Source organism: Somniosus microcephalus, chromosome 4 (assembly GCF_052327205.1).
Source record: "Somniosus microcephalus isolate GS21.2 chromosome 4, FLI_Smic_1.0, whole genome shotgun sequence".
Lineage (NCBI taxonomy): Eukaryota > Metazoa > Chordata > Chondrichthyes > Squaliformes > Somniosidae > Somniosus > Somniosus microcephalus.
This window is the reverse complement of record NC_140990.1, coordinates 42,596,529-42,622,948: the sequence shown is the minus strand read 5'-3', so window position 1 is coordinate 42,622,948 and position 26,420 is coordinate 42,596,529. Positions and strand designations below refer to the sequence as shown.

Here is a 26,420-nt window from a genome sequence, read left to right as displayed (position 1 = left end):
CCTCACCCCAACTCCTCTTTCACCCCTACTCTCCAACCCCTTCACCCCAACTCCTCTTTCACCCCTACTCTCCAACCCCCCTCACCCCAACTCCACCTTCACCCCTACTCTCCAACCCCCCTCACCCCAACTCCTCTTTCACCCCTACTCTCCAACCCATCTCACCCCAACTCCTCTTTCACCCCTGCTCTCCAACCCCTCTCACCCCAACTCCTCTTTCACCCCTACTCTCCAACCCCCCTCACCCCAACTCCTCTTTCACCCCTACTCTCCAACCCCCCTCACCCCAACTCTTCTTTCACCCCTACTCTCCAACCCCCTCACCCCAACTCCTCTTTCACCCCTACTCTCCAACACCCCTCACCCCAACTCCCCTTTCACCCCTACTCTCCAACTCCACTCACCCCAACTCCTCTTTCACCCCTACTCTCCAACCCGTAACCCCAACTCCTCTTTCACCCCTACTCTCCAATCCCCTCACCCCAACTCCTCTTTCACCCCTACTCTCCAACCCCCTCACCCCAACTCCTCTTTCACCCCTACTCTCCAACACCCTCACCCCAACTCCTCTTTCACCCCTACTCTCCAACACCCTCACCCCAACTCCTCTTTCACCCCTACTCTCCAACTCCCCTCACCCCAACTCCTCTTTCACCCCTACTCTCCAACCCCCTCACCCCAACTCCTCTTTCACCCCTACTCTCCAGCCCCTCACCCCAACTCCTCCTTCACCCCTACTCTCCAGCCCCTCTCTCATCAGCCATTGACTTCAATGGAACATACACTGACAATTGATATCAGTCAGGATTTGAAAGGTATTTACAAATGATTCTAGAGGGCCTTTGAGTTGTGATCTTTATTTATTCTGTCCACTCGATGAGTGTGATAACAGACTTTCTCCTGTGAATATAGAGCTGGAGTACTGGGTCGTGATGTATTTGGTGTTCATCTTGTTGACTCTAAAATTTGAGTCTTGTGGTTTCAGACACCAGATAATCAAGCTCACAACAACAGATTGTCTTTCACTGACTTTATTAACAGCACTGCAAAGATCCAGACAGAGCATAGTTACCCGATCCGGAGAACAGGGATAATACAGTGGATTCAGAGCTCTCTTCTCCCCAGGTCTGTTCTAACAAGCTGTGACTACACTGGCGATATTTATATTTAACTTGTTTACTACATTATTGACCTGGCCCTGCCCAAACCATAACCACAAGGATATCTGTCATTGTTCTGTCTGTGACCACAAGGCTGTGTCACTATCACACACACACACCGTTTCCTTCTTTCACATCTCCATACACAGACCATCTCTTTACACATCCCCTTTCTACACAATTACAGCCAACATGAGCAAGGACGTGAGGCTCATTAAAAGACACACTCATTTCATGACAGCAAAGGTTACACTGGGACTAATCTTCAGTTATTTCCATTATTACAGGCACAATGCAGAGTAAAGATGAGACTTGCATTTATACCGCCTCTTTCATGACCTCAGGACGTCCCAAAACACTTTACAGCCAATGAAGTACTTTTGAAGCGTAGTCACTGTTGTAATGTAGAAAACGTGGCAGCCAATTTGCGCACAGCAAGCTCCCACAAGCAGCAACATGATGATGACCAGATCATCTGTTTTATTTTAGTGATAAATATTGGCCAGGACACCAGAGATCACTCCCCTGCTCTTCTTCTCAATAGTGCCATGGGATCTTTTCCACCCGAGAGAGCAGACGGGGCCTCGGTTTAATGTTTCATCTGAAAGACGGCACTTCCGACAGTGCAGCACTCCCTCAGTACTGCACAGGAGTGTCAGCCTAGATTCTTGTGCTCAAGTCTCTGGGCTGGGACTTGAACCCACCACCTTCTGACTCAGGCGAGAGTGCTGCCCACTGAGCCACTGGCTGATACAGCAGCACCTCAACACTGCCTCATCAACCTGCAAGCTTCTGTTAAATATATTTGCTGAATAAATTTAAAACCAGGTTTGCAGGCGTGATGCTCTATTCACACATCGAAGGTGAGAGAGATGCTGTGGGGCACACACTAAGTCCAGTAGCTGACAGTGATTAACAGACTGGGTTTTGTGTTCAGTGATCCTGGACGTGCTACCGATACCTTCCCTGGATACCAAGGCTAGGAGAGGGACTCTGGAAGGTATGGGGAGCTGGGACTTGTCCATGAGAGTAACTGAAGGTATGAGAACTGAAATAATCTAGAGTTCAAAAGGAGAAAAGGTCTTAAAATGGACATCAATTAGTCCCTTATCTTGGCGAAATAACGAACACAACACAGCCCAGTTATAGGGGTTAATAACATTGGTAGAAACAAACATAGGATGTGATTAACAGCAGAATCCTACCCCTACAGTCACTTATGAACTTGCTGGTGTCTCACCAGGTAAGATGAGCGAGTGAATCCCTTCCCACACATGGAGCAGGTGAACGGATTCTCCCTAGTGTGAACTCACTGGTGTGTCTGCAGGTTGGATGAAGTAGTGAATCCCTTCCCACACACGGAGCAGGTGAACAGCCTCTCTCCGCTGTGAGTGCATTGGTGGGCCTTGAGACTGGATGATAGAGTGAATCCTTTCCCACACACGGAGCAGGTGAATGGCCTCTCCCCAGTCTGAACCCGTTGGTGTGTCAGCAGATCCTTTGCGCTTTTAAAGCTCTTCTCACAGTCAGCACATTTAAAAGCTCTATCAAGGTGAACAAGTTGGTGTGTCAGCAGGTGGGATGATTTAGTGAATCCCTTCCCACACACGGAGCAGGTGAACGGCCTCTCCCCAGTGTGAACCCGTTGGTGTGTCTGGAGATTGGATGACTATGTAAATCCTTTTCCACACACTGAGCAGGTGAATATCCTCTCCCCAGTGTGAACCCCTTGGTGCGTTCGAAGATTTGATGCATGAGTGAATCCCTTCCCACATACAGAACCGGTAAACGGCCTCTCCCCAGTGTGAACTCGCTGGTGTTGAATGAGGTGAGATGACTGCCTGAAGCTCTTCTCGCAGTGAGTACAACTGAATGGTCTCTCGTTGGTGTGAACAAACTGATGTTTAATAAAATCTGCAGAGAGTTTAAAGCAGCTCCCACAGTCAGAGCATTTTAAAGGTCTCTCATCAGTGTGAACTCAGTGTAAATGGAGGCTGGACGACAGAGTGAATCCCTTCCTACACACGGAGCAGGTGAACGGCCTCTCCCCGGTGTGACTGCGCTGATGAGTTTTCAGCTCAGATGGGTAATTGAATTGCTTCCCACAGTCCCCACATTTCTACGGTTTCTCCGTGGTGCGGGTGCCCTTGTGTCTCTCCAGGTTGGACGATCAGTTGAAGCCTTGTCCACACACAGAACACGTGTACGGTTTCTCCCCGCTGTGAATGGTGTGATGTTTTTTCAGGCTGTGTAACTGGTTAAAGCTCTTTCCACAGTCAGTGCTTCTTCTTCTTCTTAGGCAGTCCCTCGGAACACTCTCACTCGCGTGTGTGTGTCTCAGTGCTTTTCCAGTCACACTGATGTTTGAAATCTTTTCCCACAGACAGAACAGGCAAACATTTTTCCTTCCACATTCAAAGGCCGATGATATTCGGGTCCTGATGAATGGAGTGACTCTGTAAGATCTCGATGTGATGTTTGGTTTGAGTTTGCGGTGTGTAAATGCTGCCCTTCTCACAGCCTGTAAAAAGAGTTTACAAAAGCCATCACTGTGAGTTCAGGATAGAAATTGACAAGATTCTCTCCTCCTGGTTCCTGGCCAAGGGGGCCGCGCATGCACCCTGCTGCCCCCTGAGCCTCTCGAGATGGTGGCCGTTACCCCGGGCCTGTCACCGGGAGAAAGCCCCGCAGCTGCCGCCCCACTCGGGGCAAACGCCCGGCCCGGAGGCTCTTGTTCGGGGCCTGAGACCCACCCCGGGCGTCTGTGAAGCGGATAATGTTGAGTGTTTTAATAATGGGGCCTGGGGCCGCACTCGGGGTGTGAGCAGCCCGCGTCCCCACGGGGTTCATTTTTTTTTCATCAGTTACATAATAAATTAGTTACATTCATTAACCAATTATGGTCAACAATATAAATACAACAATAAATTTTACAGGTAAATCAATAATAGTTACAGTACAAACTGCAACTATTTAATAAACCAAGAATCCGTACACGCCAGTCCAACTGGCATCGTTCAATCATTCATTCATTCCTCCATTTGTCTGTTCGTTTGCTCAAGCGTAAGTTCCATGTGCATGACTGCGTACATGTGTGCCATTTCTATCTGCGTGCATGCCTATGTGTTCGTTCATCTGTCCAGCAGGCTCCACGCTCACCAAGCGGGCCTTCATCCTGGGGAGCGAGGGCCCTTCATTCGGTCGAACGCAAGTTCCATTGTGTATGCGTGCATATATTTGTATCTGCATGCGTGCGTTCACTAGAGCGTTCGTTCGTTCGATTAAGGAAGGCTTTAACACTAAATAACACCACAATATACAAAATCCCACAACCATATCAAAAAATCACTTAAGACTTCAAGTAAATTACTTTTAACCAGAATCCGAAACTTCTTCAAAAACAAGTAATACCAGTTCAACGCCAGTGCCATTGGCACTCTAATAACTCCTCGTCTTCACTTGATGTTATTGTAGTGTATGTACCTTTAAGAGAGAACTACTTTTACAGCTCCTGTATACTGTAGTACCGGCAGTGACCACACCTGTATATAAGCCTTGCGCATGCCTCTGTACCCCCAGTCTTGAGACTACCCTCCTCCAGTAAATACCTGTTTATCGTTAAGTTACAGCATTCGCGTGGTTATTGAAAAACAGCATACTCTCATAATCACGGATCTAACAGTGGCGACGAGTGTCGATTCAAATCTACCTGCAACTCTGCATTTCCCTTCGAGGATTCGCTCCGGGAGGGCGGTGTAACAAAAAAAAGTCGAGGCCAGGAACACGGGCGTCGACCACGAGCAACCGCCCAGTCGTCCGGCAGAGAGTGAACATCGTAGGGGAGGCTGTGGAGAGCCGGGCTTGGTTCCCCAGCCACGATGATCAGGAAGAGACTGACGACAGGTCCAGCGCAGACCCTTCCTGGACAGCGGCGGCTGGAGCCGACCGAGCAGCGTCGAAAAAAAAAAAACCAAACAAACCGGAGAGAGAGAGGGTAAAGCAACAGCCGGGTTCAGGACCGAGCGGCGTTGAGAAAAAAAAAGAACGCGCAGAGCACAGCCAGGGCTCAAGGGCTGAACAGTGTCCGTGGGGAGAAGAAGGGAGAGCGCGGGAGATGCCATTGAGCCGCGGAGAAGAAGGAAGAGCACGGGAGACGCCATTTTTAGAAGCCGCAGCGGAGAAGAAGGGCGAGCACGGGAAGGAAGGAAAGCGTGGGAGATGCCATTTTGTGCCAGCGGAGAAGAAGGGGAAGCGCGGGAGACGCCATTTTTGACAGTTAAATCACACCCAGGGATGCCGAAGAGTGGCAGTATCTCTACGTTCGACAATGAAGTCGAAGATTGGGCGACATATGTGGAACGTATTGAGGTGTACTGCAGGGCGAATGAAGTGCCAGATGCTAGTAAAGCACTGGTTTTGTTAAATTCCATGGGTGCAAAAACTTATGGGTTACTGCGAAATCTAATAACACCAGAGAAGCCGGTGAACAAGAATTTCGAAAGCATAGTAGAAATCCTACAGGACCATTTAAACCCCACACCGCTGCTGATAGCAGAACGATTTAAGTTCCATAACAGGAACGAACACAAAGACGAAAGCAATGCTGAGTACCTAACGGAACTGCGCAAGCTATCGAAACACTGCCAGTTTGGAGCGGGACTAACAGATACATTAAGGGACAAGTTTGTGTGTGGGCTACAAAGTGAAGGAACCCAGAAACGGCTTCTATCAGAAAAGGATCTTACACTGGACAAGGCTTTCAATATGGCAGTATCACACGAAGCAGCCGCAAGGGGCGCTGCAGAGATACAACGGAGACCGCAAGAATATGGCACCAATGAAATGTCCTATGGAACAGGGAAGTGCTATCGTTGCGGCAGAACAACACATGACCAGAAGGATTGTTGGTTCAAGGACCAAGTGTGCAGACAGTGTGGAAAAGCAGGACACATAGCAAGAGTCTGCAGGTCTGGGAAGAAAACCAACAGTAAGAAATCTCCACAGGAGAAGTACAAACAGGTACACCAGGTGATGGACAGTGGTTCAGACGAACAGAAAAGTGACACAGACTCCGGAAGCAAGGAGCTGGGTTGTCTGAAACTACATAAGGTAACCAAAATGGAGGATCACCAGACTATCTGGGTTACAAACAAGATAGACGGAGTCCAAGTGAAAATGGAATTGGACACAGGATCAGCCCTAACAGTCATAAACCAAAGGGACTACAAGCGGCTATTTTCACATAAACCCTTGAAAGCTACAGAGATTGTCTTGAAGACGTATACGGGGCAAAAAGTCTACCCCAAAGGAAAAATAAGGGTGAAAGTGATATATAAAGGCCAGGAAATACCTAAAATGGATATATATGTATTACCAGATGGAGGACCACCACTGCTAGGATGTGAATGGATCCGGAATATACAATTAGATTGGCATTCCATACAGGCACTGAAGGTTGAGGCCAAAAAGGATGACAACGTCACACCTGGACGACTGTCAAAAATGCTAACTGACGCACAAGAAGTGTTCCAGGAGGGACTAGGAACACTAAAAGGCATAACAGCAACGATTAAAATAGAGGAAAATGCAAGCCCAAAGTTTCTTAAGGCCAGACCAGTGCCTTATGCGATCAGACCAGCTGTCGAAGTAGAGCGGGAAGGGTTGGAACATTCAGGAGTACTGTCCAAAGTGGACTGGAGCGAGTGGGCTACACCCATCGTTCCTGTAATGAAGAGGTCGTTAAGTAATACGCCTGGGGAACCAAAGAAGGTCCGCATCTGTGGGGATTTTAAGGTGACAGTGAACCCATTCCTTCACACGGTACAATATCCGCTTCCACGAATTGAGGATATTTTCGCCTCGCTATCTGGAGGTAAACGCTTCACCAAAATTAATCTAGCCCAGGCGTACTTGCAAATGGAGGTAGAAGAAGCTTTGAAGCAATACCTTACGGTTAACACTCATAAAGGTCTCTATCAATACAACCGGCTGGTGTTCAGGGTAGCCTCGGCTCCGGCTATCTGGCAAAGGTCAATGGATCAAGTCCTGCAAGGGATTCCAGGGACCCAGTGTTATTTGGACGACATCTTGGTCACGGGCAAAAATGACAGTGATCACCTCGCCAACTTGGAGAAGGTGCTCACCAGATTAAAGGAGTATGGGCTACGAGCTAATCGCCACAAGTGTGAGTTTTTCCAGAAACAGATCTCGTATTGTGGCCACGTCATTGATGAGGAGGGGTTACATAAGTCCCCTGAAAAGATTGAGGCAGTAGTCAAGGCTCCAGCACTGGAAAATGTGTCACAACTGAGGTCCTTCCTCGGGCTGGTAAACTACTACCACAAGTTCTTACCAAATTTGTCCACGGTATTACACCCACTGAACACCCTACTGCAAACAGGGGTACCATGGAAGTGGGATGACGAACGTAGCCGAGCTCTCCAGAAGTGTAAAGAATTGATCACATCAAAAGAGGTGTTGGCCCAGTTCAACCCAGCGCTACCAATTCGTTTGGCATGTGATGCATCACCCTATGGTATTGGAGCGGTGCTGTTGCACAAATTCCCAGACGGGTTGGAGAGGCCAGTAGCCTTTGCGTCTCGGTCACTAACCTCAGCCGAGCGCAACTACACCCAGATTGACAGGGAGGCCCTCAGCCTAGTATGGGGAGTAAAAAAATTCAACCACTATCTGCATGGGCAGAAGTTCACCTTGCTGACTGACCACCAACCACTTATCTCCATCTTTAATCCTAAGAAGGGCGTTCCAGTGATGACTGCACAACGGTTACAAAGATGGTCCCTGTTTCTAGGGGCGAATCAATATGAAATAGAATATAAAGGCACGAAACAGCATGGGAACGCTGATGGGCTATCGCGCCTGCCACTGCCTACTGTGGAGGAAGCACCAGCAGTGGACCCTATCGAGATATTTTATTCGTCAATAATTGAACGATTGCCAGTAACGAACGCGGATATAGAGAAGGAGACCCGCAATGATCTGATGCTGTCTCGGGTATATGATTTGACGGTGAGGGGATGGCCAACACATGGCGACTCACTGTTGCCAGCATTCTCATCCAGAAGAGCACAGCTGTCAGTATGCCAGGGGACAGTGATGTGTGGATCCAGAGTGGTGATTCCACCCAAGTTAAGGGAGAGAGTGCTAAATGAGTTACATGAAGGTCATCTGGGGGGAGTGAAAATTAAAATCCTTGCTAGGGCTTATGTGTGGTGGCTGGGAATCAATCAACAAATCGAAGACCTAACTAAGAGCTGCTTAGGATGCCAGAAGGTCCAAAATGCACCACCACATGCCCCTCTACACCCATGGGAGTGGCCCTCCTCTCCATGGCAATGGGTGCATATTGATTTCGCTGGTCCATTCATGGACTCAATGTTCTTAATAGCAGTGGATGCTCATTCGAAGTGGCCTGAGGTGATAAAAATGTCCTCAACCACTACAGGGAAAACGATTGCAGTGTACGGACCATATTTGCCAGAAACGGTTTGCCAGAGCAGATTTGCTCTGATAATGGACCACAGTTTGTGTCCGAAGAGTTTCAAAAATTTATGAGAAGGAATGGGGTAAGGCATTACACATCCGCCCCGTATCATCCAGCCACAAATGGATTGGCTGAGAGGTTCGTACAAACCTTTAAGAAGGCGATAAAGGCCATGTGCGACGATGAAATTCCACTACAGCATAAGATGGACAATTTCTTATTAGCCTACCGAAACGCGACACATGCAGTTACCAACCAGACCCCGGCCATGATGTTCTTTAACCGAAGGTTGAGATCTCGTCTGGACTTGCTCAGACCAAATGTGCGAAGAAATGTTGAGGACAAACAATTCCAGCACATCAATGAGAAGCCGACAAGGAGCTTCAATGTAGGACAACCAGTCTTGGCCCGTGACTATCGAACAGAGAAATGGCAACCCGGAACAATATGCACAAGGCAGGGGCCATTAATGTACACAGTGGATGTCGGGGAGAACATTGTGAGATGCCACGTCGATCCGATCTTAGCGTCACAGGAACACGTCAACCCCATGTCTCGAGTACCTGGGGATGAACCCGACATACCAGTAGCATCTACCTCAGAACCAGTAGCAGTGGAACCCGATGAACTACCCGATGAACTACCCGATAACAACCTGGCCCTCAACATCAAGAAAACCAAAGAAATCATTGTGGACTTCAGGAAGTCTAAAGGTGGAAGCCACACCCCCATCCACATCCATGGGGCTGTGGTGGAAAGGGTGGACAGCTTTAAGTTCCTCGGAGTCCACACCACGGAAGACCTCTCCTGGTCCCTCAATACCTCCTCTCTGGTGAAGAAGGCCCAGCAGCGCCTATATTTCCTAAGGAGGCTGAAGGGATGTAACCTGTCACCCCTGATCCTCTCTAACTTTTACCGCTGCACAATAGAGAGCATCCTGACGAACTGTATCACAGTATGGTATGGCAGCTGTAGCTACTATAACCGGAAAGCCCTGCAGCGGGTAGTCAAAACTGCCCAACGCATTACCGGCACCCGGCTACCGACCATAGAGCACATATACCAGAAACGCTGTTTACGGAGGTCACGGACCATCATCAAAGACCCTACCCACCCCAGCCACAGTCTGTTCGCCCTCCTGCCATCTGGGAGATGCTACAGATGCATTCGCACCCGTACGACCAGATTTAGGAACAGCTTCTTTCCCAGGGCTGTCATCCTACTGAACTCCACAAATAAACTCTAAAGCCTGCACATCTGCCAATGCACTTTATTATGTCTATGTTAATATATTACAAGCCAAATGAATGTTGAATGTTTAAATGTCTTAATCTAAATGTACACTCTCGCCTACATTTCGTTGTACTGCACTTGTGCACTAACAATGACAATAAAGTTGATTATTATTATTATTATTCTGAAAAGGGGTCAGAATCGCCTCTGCACCAAGAACAACCACCTCAGGAAAGGCGCTATCCCGAAAGGGTCAGGAAGCCGCCCCAAAGACTGAATCTATAAATGGACTATTGTTGTTTAATGTACATGTTAAAGTGTTAATTGTTATTTGAATATTAGGGGTACTACTAATCTAAAAGGGGAGGAATTGTAGTGTATGTGCCTTTAAGACAGAACTACTTTTACAGCTCCTGTATACTGTAGTACCGGCAGTGACCACACCTGTATATAAGCCTTGCGCATGCCTCTGTACCCCCAGTCTTGAGACTACCCTCCTCCAGTAAATACCTGTTTATCGTTAAGTTACAGCATTCGTGTGGTTATTGAAAAACAGCCTGCTCAGAATCACGGATCTAACAGTTATCCAACCATATAATGTCATAATCCTTATCCACAGTCTTCAACCTTTCCACAGAAAGGAAGCCGATCACTTTCTCAAATCCCGTAAAAGAGGAAAGCGAGTACTCAAATTTCCTTCTTCTTGCTGTTATCACTCACAGGACCCAACCATCAAGACATTCGTTATTCCTTGCCGATATTACTTTGTTTTGCCTTTTATCTTCCTTTTGTTTTCCTTTCCCTTTTTCACTTTTATCCCGTTCTCTTTTCCCATCTTATGGCCGCTCAAGCACCATACTATAGATAGGAACAGTCTGTCTTTCCTCCACCAAAATGGCAGCGCACAAACCGGCTCCCGTCACCGAAACAAAGCCTCACAGCTGCCACCAAACGGAGCACAGGCGGGGCCGCTGGAACTCATTCGGGCCGGAGACCGTTCTTCACCTTTAGAAACTGTGCAGCATGCTCACCCACAGCATCTCCTGACTCTGCTTCTGGCGACCAGCCGCTCCGTCCTGGGCCCCCCGCCTGGGGTCCTCCGTGCTGGGCCTCCTGCCTAGGACACTTTCCTCCGGGTCTTCCACCCTGGGCCTTCTGCACTGGGCCCTCCGCACTGGCATTCCCCGTGAGCAGCCGGGGTGTGGAGCAGCCCATTCACACAGCACCGAGCAGAGCTGAACTGCTGAGAATCTCGCAGCCTCCCCCGGGGTTCATGAACCCGCTCCCTGAGCTCAGGGTGTGAGCAGCCCGCGTCCCCCCGGGGTTCATGAACCCGCTCCCTGAGCTCGGGGTGTGAGCAGCCCGCATCCCCCTGGGGTTCATGAACCCGCTCCCTGAGCTCGGGGTGTGAGCAGCCCGCGTCCCCCCGGGGTTCATGAACCCGCTCCCTGACTGTTGTGTATGTACCTTTAAGAGAAGAACTGATTCTATACTGCAGTACCAGCAGTGACCACCCCTGTATATGAAGCCATAACAGGCTTCTGTACGTCAGTCTTAAGTTACCCTCTGTTCAGTAAATACCTGTTTTATTGTTCTCCTGCAGTCCGTGTATTATTAAGGCGCGGACAGTACAGTGGCGACGAGCAGGTTCGAACTCACCTGCAGTACTGCATCACCTCACGGGGTGTTTCCCTGAGAAGAAGCTTTTGGAGGTTGAAGTCAGAACAATGGGCGTCGACCGCGGGCAACCGCCCAAGGATCCATCGGAGTTCGAAGAGTTGCAGGAGAGGCTGTGGAGAGCTGGGCTTGGCTCCCCAGTCAAGGTGTTCCAGCAAATCGTGCTGGTAGCAGGTAGTGCGCTGACCCTTCCGGACTGCGGCGGGCTTGAGCTCGATCGAGCAGCTCTGCAAAGGGGCCGCGCAGCGTCGTCGGGAGGAAAAAAGAGAGAGAGAGGGTGGAGCGCACAGGGCGCGGTCGGTGCTCAAGAACCGGGCAGCGTAGCGAAAATAAAACAAGGGGAAGGAAAAGTGAGACGCGCCGAAGCCGCGGGTCGCCGCCATTACCCTGCAGAATGCTAGGAGCAGCGTGGCAGCAAGGGGAAGAAGGAAAAGTGCGGGAGGCGCCATTTTATTCCATTGGGGAAGAAGGAAAAGCGCGGGAGGCACCATTTTAATCCATTGGTGAAGAAGAAAACGCGCGGGAGGTGCCATTTTAAATCACCCAAGAAGTTGAAAAGTGGCAGTATCACTGCTTTCGACAACGAGGGAGAAGACTGGACCACGTATGTGGAAAGAATTGAAGTGTACTGCAAGGCAAACGAGGTGGCCGATGGAAAGAAGGCGTCGGTATTATTAAATTTGATGGGCGCGAGAACGTACAGCCTATTACGGAATTTAATTACCCCAGCTAAACCAATGGAGGAAAGTTTTGAAGAGATTGTTAGTACCTTACAGGAACACTTAAACCCTACACCGCTGCTGATAGCAGAAAGATTCAAGTTCCATAAAAGAAACCAGCACAAAGATGAGAGCAATGCTGACTATCTTACGGAACTACGCAAGTTATCGAAGCACTGCCAGTTCGGAGCAGGACTGGCAGACACCTTACGGGATAAGTTTGTCTGCGGGCTCCAGAGTGAAGGAACCCAGAAACGGCTACTTTCGGAAAAGGACCTGATGCTAGAACAGGCTTTCAGCGTGGCAGTATCCTATGAAGCAGCAGCACGGGGAGCTGCGGAAATACAACAGAAACCACAAGAATACAGCGCTAACGAAATGGCGTATGGAGCAGAAAAGTGCTATCCCTGCGGCAGAACAACCCATGATCAGAAGGACTGCTGGTTTAAGAACAAAGTATGCAGGCAATGTGGGAAAATGGGACACATAGCAAGAGTCTGCAGGTCGGGAAAGAAAACCAACACTACAAGAGCTACTAAGGAAAAGTACAAGAAAGTAAAGAAATTGACAGACAGTAGTTCGGAAGATCAGGAGAGTGATAAGGACTCCGGGAGCAGGAGACTAAGTTGTCTAAAGTTACACAACGTGATCGCAAAGGAGGATCACCAAACCATTTGGGTCACCCTCATGATAGCAGGGTCCCCAGTAAAGATGGAATTGGACACAGGATCAGCCCTAACTGTCATGAATCGACGAGACTATGAGCGGCTATTCCCACACATACCCTTGAAGGACACGTCCATTGTATTGAAGACATACACGGGGCAAAAAGTCTACCCCACAGGAAAAATAAGGGTGCCAGTTGAATACAACGGCAAGGAAACACAGAAACTGTGTCTATATATACTACCAGATGGAGGACCACCATTATTGGGACATGAATGGATCCGAAAAATACAATTGGATTGGCATTCCATTCAGGCGCTAACTGTGACTGATAAAAAGGATGATGACGTCACACCTGGACGACTGTCAAAGATTCTAACTGACGCGAGAGAGATGTTCCAACAAGGACTTGGGACTCTAAAAGGAGTAACAGCAACGATAAAAATCAAAGACAACGCAAACCCAAAATTTTTTAAGGCCAGACCGGGACCTTACGCGATCCGCCCAGCCGTTAAAGCAGAGCTGGAGCGTCTGGAGCGTTCGGGTGTGCTGTCCAAGGTGGACTGGAGCGAGTGGGCCACACCCATCGTTCCTGTAATGAAGAAATCATTGAGCAGCATGCCTGGGGAACCGAAGAAAGTTCGCATCTGTGGGGATTTCATGGTAACTGTGAACCCAGTCCTGCACACAGTACAGTATCCACTTCCACGGATAGAAGATATTTTCGCCTCACTATCTGGAGGGAAACGCTTTACAAAGATTGATCTGGCCCAAGCGTATCTACAAATGGAGGTGGAAGAAGCATCTAGGAAATACCTCACGATAAACACTCACAAAGGCCTTTACCAGTACAATCGACTGGTATTCGGGGTAGCATCAGCCCCGGCTATTTGGCAGAGGGTGATGGAACAAGTCCTGCAAGGGATCCCGGGGACCCAGTGTTATTTGGACGACATCCTGGTTACGGGCAAAAATGACAGTGAACACCTTGCCAACCTGGAACATGTGCTCACGAGATTGCAGGAATATGGGCTACGAGCCAACCACCCCAAATGTGAGTTCTTCAGGAGACAAATCTCATATTGTGGCCACATGATTGATGAGGAAGGGTTGCATAAGTCGCCGGACAAGATTGAGGCTGTAGTCAAGGCTCCAGCACCGGAAAGTGTGTCGCAACTGAGGTCGTTCCTCGGGTTGGTGAACTACTACCATAAGTTCTTGCCGAATTTATCTACAATTCTGCACCCACTGAACGCCCTGCTGCATACTGGAGTAACATGGAAATGGAGTGATGAGTTTAAGCGTGCCTTTCACAAATGTAAATGCCTAATCACTTGAAAAGAAGTATTGGCCCACTACAATCCAACACTACCAATTCGGTTGGCATGTGATGCGTCACCTTACGGCATCGGAGCAGTGCTGTCACACAAATTCCGTGACGGTTCAGAGAGGCCAATAGCCTTTGCATCGCGCTCGTTAACCACAGCCGAGCGTAACTACGCCCAGATTGACAGGGAGGCCCTCAGCCTGGTGTGGGGGGGGTGAAGAAGTTCAATCACTATCTGCACGGGCAGAAATTCACCCTACTGACTGATCATCAACCCCTGGTCTCCATTTTTAACCCAAAGAAGGGCGTTCCGGTGATGACGGCGCAACGGCTGCAAAGATGGTCACTTTTTCTAGGGGCACATCAGTACGACAGAGTACAGGAGTACGAAACAACATGGAAACGCTGATGGGCTGTCGTGCCTACCGTTGCCTATGGTAGAGGAAGCACCTGCAGTGGACCCTGTTGAGATATTCCATGTGACCATAGTCGAATGTCTACCTGTTACAAACTCAAGTATAGAGAAGGAAACCCGAAATGACCCGACACTCTCTCGGGTCTATGATTTGACGATGAAGGGATGGCCAGCACATGGTGACTCACTGTTGCCAGCATTCTCGCCAAGGAGGGAACAGCTGTCAGTGTGCCGGGGAACCTTGATGTGTGGATCCCGAGTGGTAATTCCACCCAAGTTGAGAGATAGAGTGCTCAATGAGCTTCATGAGGGTCATCTGGGAGGGGTAAAAATTAAGAGCCTAGCCAGGGCGTTTGTGTGGTGGCCGGGAATCGATAAAGAAATCGAGGATATGACCAAGAGATGCACAGGATGCCAGATGGTCCAAAACGCTCCACCACAGGCCCTGCTACATCCATGGGAGTGGCCCTCATCTCCATGGCAATGGGTACACATTGATTTTGCTGGTCCATTTATGGACTCAATGTTCCTAATCGCTGTGGACGCACATTCGAAATGGCCAGAGGTCATCAAAATGTCCTCCTCCACCATGGAGAAAGCTATTGCAGTCCTACGGACCATCTTCGCCAGGAATGGCTTGCCAGAACAGATTTCCTCCGACAATGGGCCACAGTTTGTGTCCGAGGATTTCCGGAGGTTTCTGAGGAATAATGGGGTGAAACATTACACATCTGTCCCATATCATCCAGACACAAATGGATTGGCTGAGAGGTTTGTTCAGACCTTTAAAAAGGCCATAAAGGCAATGTATAATGACGACATACCACTACAACACAAGGTGGATAATTTCTTGTTTGCTTACCGGAATGCGACACATGCAGTCACCAACCAAGCTCCAGCCGTAATGTTCTTCAACCGAAGGCTAAGATGTCGCCTGGATTTGCTCAAACCAAACATAAGATGAGATGTTGAGGATAAGCAATTCCAGCACATAAATGAGAAGCCAGCCAGAAGCTTCAAGATAGGGCAACCAGTCTTGGCCCGCGACTACCAAACAGAAAAATGGCAGCCAGGAATGATATGCACACAGCAGGGACCACTAATGTACACAGTGGACGTTGGAGAGAGCATCGTGAGATGCCATGCTGACCAGATTCTAGAGTCACAGGAACAAGCCAAACCCATACCCCGAGCAGGTGCACCTGGTAATCAACCTGAAGTACAGATTGCGTCTACCTCAGAAGCAGTGGTATTGGAAGCTGAAGAACCAACCAATGACAATGAACCAGAATCAACTCCGCCGCAAGAACAGGATACTCGAGAAAGGCGCTATCCGGTCAGGATCAGGAAGCCTCCTCAAAGACTGAACTTAGAAATGATTATTTCAGTTGATGTATATAGTACAGAGAAAATTGTAATTGTAATTAGTTATTATTTAGTTGTTAAATGAATGTCAGAGCGATCATAACATGATCGATTTCTCACTCGAAATGGAGAGCGAAGAAATTGACTCAGAGACTAAGGTCCTGAATTTAAACAAGGGGAATTATGATGCCATGAGACGGGAACTGAGTAGGTCTGATTGGACAACGTTCCTGAGAGGACTGGAGGTAGATAAACAATGGCAAACATTTAAAGATAGAATGACAAAATTGCAAAAATTGTGTATACCAATCTGGCATAAAAGGAAATCTAAAAAGGTGACTCAACCGTGGATAACAGGGGAAATTAGAGACAGCATAAAATCCAAAGATAGGGCGTATAAAATAGCCAAAAAAAGCGCCAGAGCGGAAGATTGGGAACAGTTTAAGATAGAGCAAAGGAGGGCAAAGGGCATGATCAAGAGGGGCAAAATAGCTTACGAAAACAAGCTGGCGGAAAATATAAAAACTAACTCCAAAAGCTTTTATAAATATATCAAAAGGAAAAGACTGGTGAAAACCAAAGTTGGTCCATTGCAGTCAGATACGGGGGAATATATAATGGGAAATAAGGAAATGGCAGATCAACTAAATGCATACTTTGGGTCAGTCTTTACGAAGGAAGACACAAAAAACCTCCCTGGGATATCGGGAAAAATAGGGACATTGGCAAAGGAGGAACTGACGCAAATCAATATCTCTAAGGATATGGTGTTAAGGAAGCTAAAGGGATTGAAGGTGGACAAATCCCCAGGGCCTGATAACATGCATCCTAGGGTACTGAAGGAGGTGGCCCTAGAGATAGCGGATGCACTAAGGATGATTTTTCAGAATTCATTAGACTCGGGAACAGTGCCGATGGATTGGAGGGTAGCTAACGTTACCCCACTATTCAAAAAGGGGGGTAGGGAAAAAGCAGGTAATTACAGACCTGTAAGCCTTACATCAGTTGTGGGCAAAATGCTGGAGTCCATCATTAAGGATGAAATAGCGGAGCACTTAGCAAATGGGGACAGGATAGGACAGAGTCAACATGGATTTACAAAGGGTAAATCGTGCTTGACTAATCTATTGGAATTTTTTGAGGGAGTAACTGGTAGAATAGATGGGGGAGAGCCAGTAGATGTGGTGTACCTGGACTTCCAAAAGGCCTTCGATAAGGTCCCACATAAAAGATTAGCATGGAAAATTGAGGCTCATGGGATAAAGGGGAAAGTTTTGGCGTGGATAGGGAACTGGCTGTCAGATAGAAAACAGAGAGTTGGAATAAACGGCTCATTTTCTGAATGGCAGGCAGTAACAAGTGGGGTACCACAGGGATCTGTCCTGGGCCCCCAGCTGTTCACAATTTACATTAATGACCTGGATCAGGGAGTCGGATGCAGCATTTCCAAATTTGCAGACGACACTAAACTAGGAGGTGGGGTGGGCTCAGAGGAAGAGACCAGGAAGCTCCAGAGCGATTTGGACAGACTGGGCGATTGGGCGGATAAATGGCAGATGCACTATAATGTGGACAAGTGCGAAGTTATCCACCTTGGGTGCAGGAACGGGAGGGCAAATTATTATTTAAATGGCAATAGATTGGGAGAGGGGGAAGTACAGAGAGACCTGGGTGTTCTTGTACACCAGTCACTGAAGGCGAGCATGCAGGTGCAACAGGCGGTCAAGAAGGCAAACGGTATGCTGGCCTTCATAGCAAAAGGGTTAGAATACAGGAACAGGGATACCTTGCTGCAGCTGTACAGGGCACTGGTGAGACCACACCTCGAGTACTGTGTACAGTTTTGGTCGCCTCATCTGAGGAAGGATGTTCTTGCCATGGAGGGGGTGCAGCGGCGATTCACCAGGCTGATACCAGGAATGGCGGGAATGACCTATGAGGAGAGACTATGTAGTTTAGGGATGTACACACTGGAGTTTAGAAGATTGAGAGGGGACCTCATAGAAGTGTATAAAATTCTGACAGGTCTAGACAGACTGGATGCAGAAGGAATGTTTCCCTTGGCGGGTGAGAACAGAACTAGAGGACATAATTTAAGGATAAGGGCTAAACCATTTAGGACAGAGATGAGGGGGAATTTCTTCACTCAGAGAGTGGTGAACCTGTGGAACTCATTGCCACAGAGGGCAGTGTACGCCAGCTCATTAAATATATTTAAGAGGGAATTAGATATATTTCTACGGGCAAAAGGGGTTAAGGGTTACGGAGAGAAGGCGGGGACGGGATACTGAATTAAAGGATCAGCCATGATCTCATTAAATGGCGGAGCAGGCACGAAGGGCCGAATGGCCTACTCCTGCTCCTATCTTCTATGTATCTATGTATCTATGTTATGTACTGTTTATCTACAAGGGGAGGAATTGTTGTGTATGTACCTTTAAGAGAAGAACTGATTCTATACTGCAGTACCGGCAGTGACCACCCCTGTATATAAAGCCGTAACAGGCTTCTGTATGTCAGTCTTAAGTTACCCTCTGTTCAGTAAATACCTGTTTTATTCTCCTGCAGTCCGTGTATTATTTATACTCGGACACGACACTGACCTCTCTCACCTGATGTGTCAGCGGCTGCTGCCAAGGGCCGCGCATGCTCAGCTCACCTTCTTGTTGTTCAGGTTTAAAGGTCAAGCCCCACCCCTCACACACTCCGATTGGTTGGACGACCTGCCGCCCGCTCGGTCCTCCAGCCCCACCCCGCTCTTCCTATTGGTCCGGAGCTCCCGTCAATCACTCGGGCAGTGTGAGCTGAACATGTGCGGACCTTGGCAGCAGCCGCTGACACATCAGGTGAGAGAGTTCAGGGAGCGGGTTAATGAACCCCGGGGGGACGCGGGCTGCTCACACCCCGAGCTCAGGGAGCGGGTTCATGAACCCCGGGGGCATGCGGGCCGCTCACACCCTGAGCTCAGGGAGTGGGTTCATGAACCCCGGGGGGAAGCGGGCCGCTCACACCCTGAGCTCAGGGAGCGGGTTCATGAACCCCGGGGGGACACGAACTGCTCACACCCCGAGTGCGGCCCCAGGCCCCATTATTAAAACACTGAACATTATTCGCTTCACACACAACCGGGGTGGGCCTCAGGCCCCAAACAAGAGCCTCGGGGCCGGGCGTTTGCCCCGAGCAGGGCGGCAGCTGCGGGGCTTTCTCCCGGTGACAGGCCCGGGGTAACAGCCGCCATCTTGAGAGGCTCAGGAGGCAGCAGGGCGCATGCGCGGCCCCCTTGGCCAGGAACCAGGAGGAGAGAATCTTGTCAATTTCTATCCTGGACTCACAGTGATGGCTTTTGTAAACTCCTTTTACAGGCTGTGAGAAGGGCAGCATTTACACACCGCAAACTCAAACCAAACATCACATCGAGATCTTACAGAGTCACTCCATTCATCAGGACCTGAATATCATCGGCCTCTGAATGTGGAAGGAGAAATGTTTGTCTGTTCTCTCTGTGGGAAAAGATTTCAAACATCAGTGTGACTGGAAAAGCACCGAGACACACACCCGAGTGAGAGTGTTCCAGTGCACTGACTGTGGAAAGAGCTTTAACCAGTTACACAGCCCGAAAAAACATCGCACCGTTCACAGCGGGGAGAAACCATACACGTGTTCTGTGTGTGGACAAGGCTTCAACTGATCGTCCAACCTGGAGAGACTTGAGGACACCCACTCCATGGAGAAACCGTGGAAATGTGGGGACTGTGGGAAGGGATTCAAATACCCCTCCCAGCTGGAAACTCATTATTACAGTCACACCGGAGAGAGACCGTTCGCCTGCTCTGTGTGTGGGAAGGGATTCACTAAATCATCCGGCCTTGTGACACACCAGCGAATTCACACCGGGGAGAGGCCATTCACCTGCTCTGTGTGTGGGAAGGGAGTCACTAAATCATCCGGCCTTGTGACACACCAGCGAATTCACACCGGGGAGAGGCCGTTCACCTGCTCTGTGTGTGGGAAGGGATTCACAGAGTTGTCTAAGCTCCAGACACACCAACTTGTTCACACTGATAAGAGACCTTTTCAGTGTTCTGACTGTGAGAACAAGTATAAAAGCAAAAATGATCTGCTGACACATCAACGCACTCACACTGGGGAGAGGCCGTTCACCTGCTCCGTGTGTGGGAAGAGATTCTCTTGGTCATCCAACCTGCTGAGACACCGACTTGTTCACAGTGATGAGAGACCTTTTAATTGTTCTGTCTTCGAGAAGACCTTTAAAACCACAAAGGATCTGCTGACACACCGACTTGTTCACAGTGACGAGAGACCTTTTAAATGTTCTGTCAGTGAGAAGACCTTTAAAAGCACAAGGGATCTGCTGACACACCAACGCACTCACACTGGGGAGAGGCCGTTCACCTGCTCCGTGTGTGGGAAGATTCACCCGTTCATCCGACCGGCTAAAACACCAGCGAGTTCACACGTGATGGCAGGGGTTGGATTCTGCTGTTATTGCTGCTGTTAATTGTAATGTATGTAATGTATATAGGGAGAGAACTACTTTTTATAGCTCCTGTATACTGTAGCACTGGCAGTGACCACACCTGTATATAAACCCTGAGTAGTGATCTGTATAGTTAGTTCTAGAGTAACCCTCATTCAGTAAACACCTGTTGAATCGTTCCCTGCAGTCTGTTGTCTGATTATTGAAGGACACAACATTAAGATACACGGACATAACATTGGCGACAAGGCAGATTCGAACCTACCTGCAACTCTGCATCACCTCCCAGGGATTCGCTCCTGGAGAACAGTGGAAGAAGGTCGAGTCCAGAAGCATGGGCGTCGACCATGGGCAACCGCCCAGTCATCCAGCGGAGATTTGAGCATCGCAGGGGAGGCTGTAGAGAGCCAGGCTTGGCTTTCCAGTCACGGTGGTCCAGCGAAACGGGCTGGCAACAGGTAATGTGCAGACCCTTCCCGGACAGCGGCAGGCTAGAGCCCGACCGAGCGGCACAGAAAAAAGCCGAGCAGCATCGACGGGGGAGAGAGAGAGGGCAGAGCGCACAGGGCGCAGCCGGTGTTCAGGACCGAGCGGCGCCAACGGGGGAGAGAGGCGAGAGAGAGCAGAGCGCAGCCGGTGTTCAAGGGCCGAGCAGCGTCAACGGGGGAGAGAGGCGCGCAGGAAAATGCGAGGTGCTGCCATTGCCACGACGACCACAGAGAGCGGCGTTGGCAGCAGCGCAGGAGCAGCGCGCGAAACCCACAGGGCGTCACCAGTCACCACGAGGACAGCCGAGAGCGGCGTTGGCAGCAGTGTGGGAGACGCCATTTTAAGCCGCAGCGGGGAAGAAAGGAAAGCGCGGGAGACGCCATTTTAAGCCAGTCTAACAACAGCCAAAAATGCCGAAGAGTGGCAGTATCACAGCGTTCGACAATGAAGTCAAAGATTGGACGACATATGTCGAACGCATAGAAGTATACTGCAAGGCGAATGAAGTGCCAGATGACAAGAAAGTGCTGGTATTGTTGAATTCAATGGGTGCAAAAACGTATGGCTTACTACGAAACCTAGTAACCCCAGAGAAGTCAGTAGAAAAGGATTTTGAAAACATAGTGTCAATCCTACAGGACCACTTAAACCCCACACCGCTGCTGATAGCAGAAAGATTTAAGTTTCACAAAAGGAACAGCATAAAGATGAAAGTAATGCTGAGTATTTAACGGAACTGCGCAAGCTATCGAAACACTGCCAGTTTGGAACGGGACTAGCAGATACTTTAAGGGACAAGTTTGTGTGTGGGCTTCAAAGTGAAGGAACCCAGAAATGGCTTCTATCAGAAAAGGATCTTACGCTGGACAAGGCTTCCAGCATTGCAGTATCACATGAAGCAGCAGCACGGGGCGCTGCAGAGATACAATGGAGACCGCAAGAATATGGCACCAATGAAATGTCATACGGAACAGTGAATTGCTATCGCTGCGGCAGAACAACACACGACCATAATGATTGCTGGTTCAAGGACAAAGTGTGCAGACAGTGTGGAAAAGTAGGACACATAGCAAGAGTCTGCAGGTCGGGAAAGAAAACCAGCAGGAAGAAATCTCCACAGGAGAAGTACAAGAAGATACATAAGGTGACAGAAAGTAGTTCAGATGAACAGAAGAGTGAAACAGACTCCGGAAGCAAGGAGCTGGGTTGTCTGAAACTACATAATGTGATCAAAACAGAGGATCACCAAACTATCTGGGTCACGCTCAAGATAGCAGGAGTCCAAGTGAAAATGGAATTGGACACAGGATCAGCCCTAACAGTCATAAACCGAAGGGACTACAAGCGGCTATTCTCACACATACCCTTGAGAGATACAAAGATTGTCTTGAAGACGTACACGGGGCAAAAAGTCTACCCCAAAGGAAAAATAAGGGTGAACATTATATATAACGGCAAGGAAACACCAAAAATGGACCTATATGTATTGCCAGATGGAGGACCACCACTACTAGGACGTGAATGGATCCGGAAGATACAGCTAGATTGGCATTCCATACAAGCACTGACTGTAGATGCCAAAAAGGATGGCGACATCACACCTGGACGACTGTCAAAAATGCTAACTGATGCACAAGAAGTGTTCCAGCAGGGACTCGGAACACTAAAAGGCATAACAGCGATGATCAAAATAGAGGAAAATGCAAGCCCAAAGTTTTTTAAGGCGATCCGCCCAGCCGTCGAAGCAGAGCTGGAAGGTTTGGAACATTCAGGAGCACTGTCCAAAGTGGACTGGAGCGAGTGGGCTACACCCATCATTCCTGTAATGAAGAGGTCGTTGAGTAATACGCCTGGGGAACCAAAGAAGGTTCGCATCTGTGGGGACTTTAAGGTGACAGTGAACCCAATCTTTCACACAGTACAATATCCACTTCCGCGGATTGAAGATATTTTCGCCTCGCTATCTAGAGGGAAACGCTTCACTAAGATTGATCTGGCCCAGGCGTATCTGCAAATGGAGGTAGAAGAAGCCTCGAAACAGTACCTCACGATCAACACTCATAAAGGTCTCTACCAATACAACCGGCTGGTGTTCGGGGTAGCATCAGCTCCGGTTATTTGGCAAAGGGCAATGGAACAAGTCCTGCAAGGGATTCCAGGGACCCAGTGTTATTTGGACGACATCCTGGTCACGGGCGAAAATGACAGTGATCACCTCGCCAACCTGGAGCAGGTGCTCACTAGATTGAACGAATATGGGCTCCGAGCTAATCGCCACAAATGCGAGTTTTTCCAGAAGCAGATCTCGTATTGTGGCCATGTTATTGATAAAGAGGGGTTACATAAGTCCCCTGAAAAGATTGAGGCAGTAGTCAAGGCTCCAGCACCGGAAAATGTGTCACAACTGAGGTCGTTCCTCGGGCTGGTGAACTACTACCATAAGCTCTTGCCGAATTTGTCTACCGTACTACACCCACTGAACACCCTGCTGCAAATGGGGGTACCATGGAAGTGGAGTGACGAATGTAAATGAGCTTTCCAGAAGAGCAAAGCATTGATCACATCAAAAGAGGCGTTGGTTCATTTCAACCCAGCACTACCAATTCGGTTGGCGTGCGATGCATCACCCTATGGCATTGGGGCGGTGCTGTCGCACAAATTTCCGGACGGCTCGGAGAGGCCAGTAGCCTTTGCGTCTCGGTCACTAACCTCAGCCGAGCGTAACTATGCCCAGATTGACAGGGAGGCCCTCAGCCTAGTGTGGGGAGTGAAAAAGTTCAATCACTATCTGCACGGGCAGAAGTTCACCTTGCTGACTGACCACCAACCACTTGTCTCCATCTTTAATCCAAAGAAGGGCGTTCCGGTGATGACTGCACAACGGCTACAAAGATGGTCCCTTTTTCTAGGGGTGCACCAATATGAAATCGAGTATAAGGGCACGAAACAGCATGCAAACGCTAATGGGCTATCACGCCTGCCACTGCCTACTGCGGAGGAAGCACCAGCAGTGGATCCTGTCGAAATATTTCATTCGACTATAATTGAATGCTTGCCAGTAACTAACGCTGGTATAGAGAAGGAGACCCGAAATGACCCGACACTGTCTCGGGTATATGATTTGACGGTGAAGGGATGGCCAGCACATGGCGACTCACTGTTGCCAGCATTCTCATCCAGAAGAGAACAGCTGTCAGTATGCCAGGGGACCTTGATGTGTGGATCCCGAGTGGTAATTCCACCCGAGTTAAGGGAGAGAGTGCTCAATGAGCTTCACGAAGGTCATCTGGGAGGGGTGAAAATGAAAAGCCTTGCTAGGGCTTATGTGTGGTGGCCGGGGATCGATCAGCAAATTGAGGACCTGACAAAGAGCTGCTCAGGATGCCAGAAGGTCCAAAATGCACCACCACATGCCCCTCTACACCCATGGGAGTGGCCCTCATCTCCATGGCAACGGGTGCATATTGATTTTGCTTGTCCATTCATGGACTCAATGTTTTTAATAGCCGTGGATGCGCACTCGAAATGGCCTGAGGTGATCAAAATGTCCTCCACCACCATGGAAAAAACTATTGCAGTCCTATGGACCATTTTTGCCAGGAACGGCTTGCCAGAGCAGATTTGCTCTGATAACGGACCACAGTTTGTGTCCGAAGAGTTTCGAAGATTTATGAAAAGGAATGGGGTAAGGCATTACACATCCGCCCCGTATCATCCAGCCACAAATGGATTGGCTGAGAGATTCGTACAAACCTTTAAAAAAGCAGTAAAGGCCATGTGCGATGACGACATTCCACTGCATCATAAGGTGGACAATTTCCTGTTAGCCTACAGAAATGCAACACATGCAGTCACCAACCAGGCCCCGGCCATGATGTTCTTTAACCGAAGGTTGAGATCTCGTCTGGATTTGCTCAGACCAAATGTACGAAGAGATGCTGAGAGTAAGCAATTCCAGCACATCAATGAGAAGCTGACAAGGAGCTTCAATGTAGGGCAACCAGCCTTGGCTCGCGACTACCGAACAGAGAAATGGCAACCAGGAACGATATGCACACGGCAGGGGCCACTAATATACACAGTGGATGTTGGGGAGAACATTGTCAGACGCCATGCTGACCAGATCCTAGGGTCACAGGAACAAGTCAAACCCATGTCTCGGCCATACGTACCTGGTGAGGAACCCGACGTACAGGTCGCATCTACCTGAGATTGATTGGGTGGTGTTTCTGGGGGGATTGACAGTGGATAGACAATGGCAAGCATTCAAAGATAGAATGGAAGAATTCCAGAACATGTTTATACCGGTTTGGCATAAAAATAAACCTAAAAAGGTGACTCAACCGTGGATAACGAGGGAAATTAGGGACAGCATAAAATCAAAAAAAAGGGCATATCAACTGGCAAAAAAAAGCACCAGACCGGAAGATTGGGGGCAGTACAGGATACAGCAAAAGAGGACAAAGGGATTAATCAGGAAGGGGAAAATAGAATACGAAAGTAAACTTGCAGCAAACATAAAGACAGACTGCAAAAGCTTTTATCGGTATATCAGGAGGAAAAGACTGGTAAAATCCCAAGTCGGTCCCTTGCAGTCCGATTCGGGAGAATATATAATGGAGAATAAGGAAATGGCAGACCAATTAAACTCATACTTTGGTTCTGTATTCACAAAGGAGGACACAAATAACCTCCCAGGAATATCGGCAAACATAGGGACTAATGAGAGGGAGGAGCTGACAGAAATTAGTATCTCTAGGGATATGGTGTTGGGTAAGTTGAGGGGACTGAAGGCCGACAAATCCCCAGGGCCTGATAAACTACATCCTAGGGTACTTAAGGAGGTGGCCCTGGAGATAGCAGATGCTCTAAGGATCATCTTCCGGAACTCCATTGACTCGGGAACAGTACCCGTGGATTGGAGGGTAGCTAATGTTACCCCAATATTTAAAAAGGGGGGTAGAGAGAAAGCAGGGAATTATAGACCAGTAAGCCTTACATCGGTTGTGGGCAAAATGCTAGAGTCCATTATTAAGGATAAAATAGCGGAGCACTTGACAAATGGGGAAAGGATCGGACAGAGTCAACATGGATTTACAAAGGGTAAATCGTGTTTGACTAATCTGCTGGAATTTTTTGAGGAGGTAACTGGTAGAATAGATGGGGGAGAGCCAGTGGATGTGGTGTACCTTGACTTCCAGAAAGCCTTCGATAAGGTTCCACACAAAAGATTATCATGCAAAATTAAGGCTCATGGGATTGGGGGCAAAGTATTAACGTGGATAGAGAACTGGCTGGCGGATAGAAAACAGAGAGTTGGAATAAACGGCTCGTTTTCGGAGTGGCAGGCAGTGACCAGCGGGGTGC

The 26,420-nt window shown here is 48.8% G+C and overlaps 1 pseudogene; it reads right to left on the bottom strand.

Moving 5' to 3' along the window:
• Positions 1 to 1,029: 1,029 nt before the first annotated feature.
• Positions 1,030 to 4,334, bottom strand: LOC147118732 (uncharacterized; annotated as a pseudogene).
• Positions 4,335 to 26,420: the final 22,086 nt, after the last annotated feature.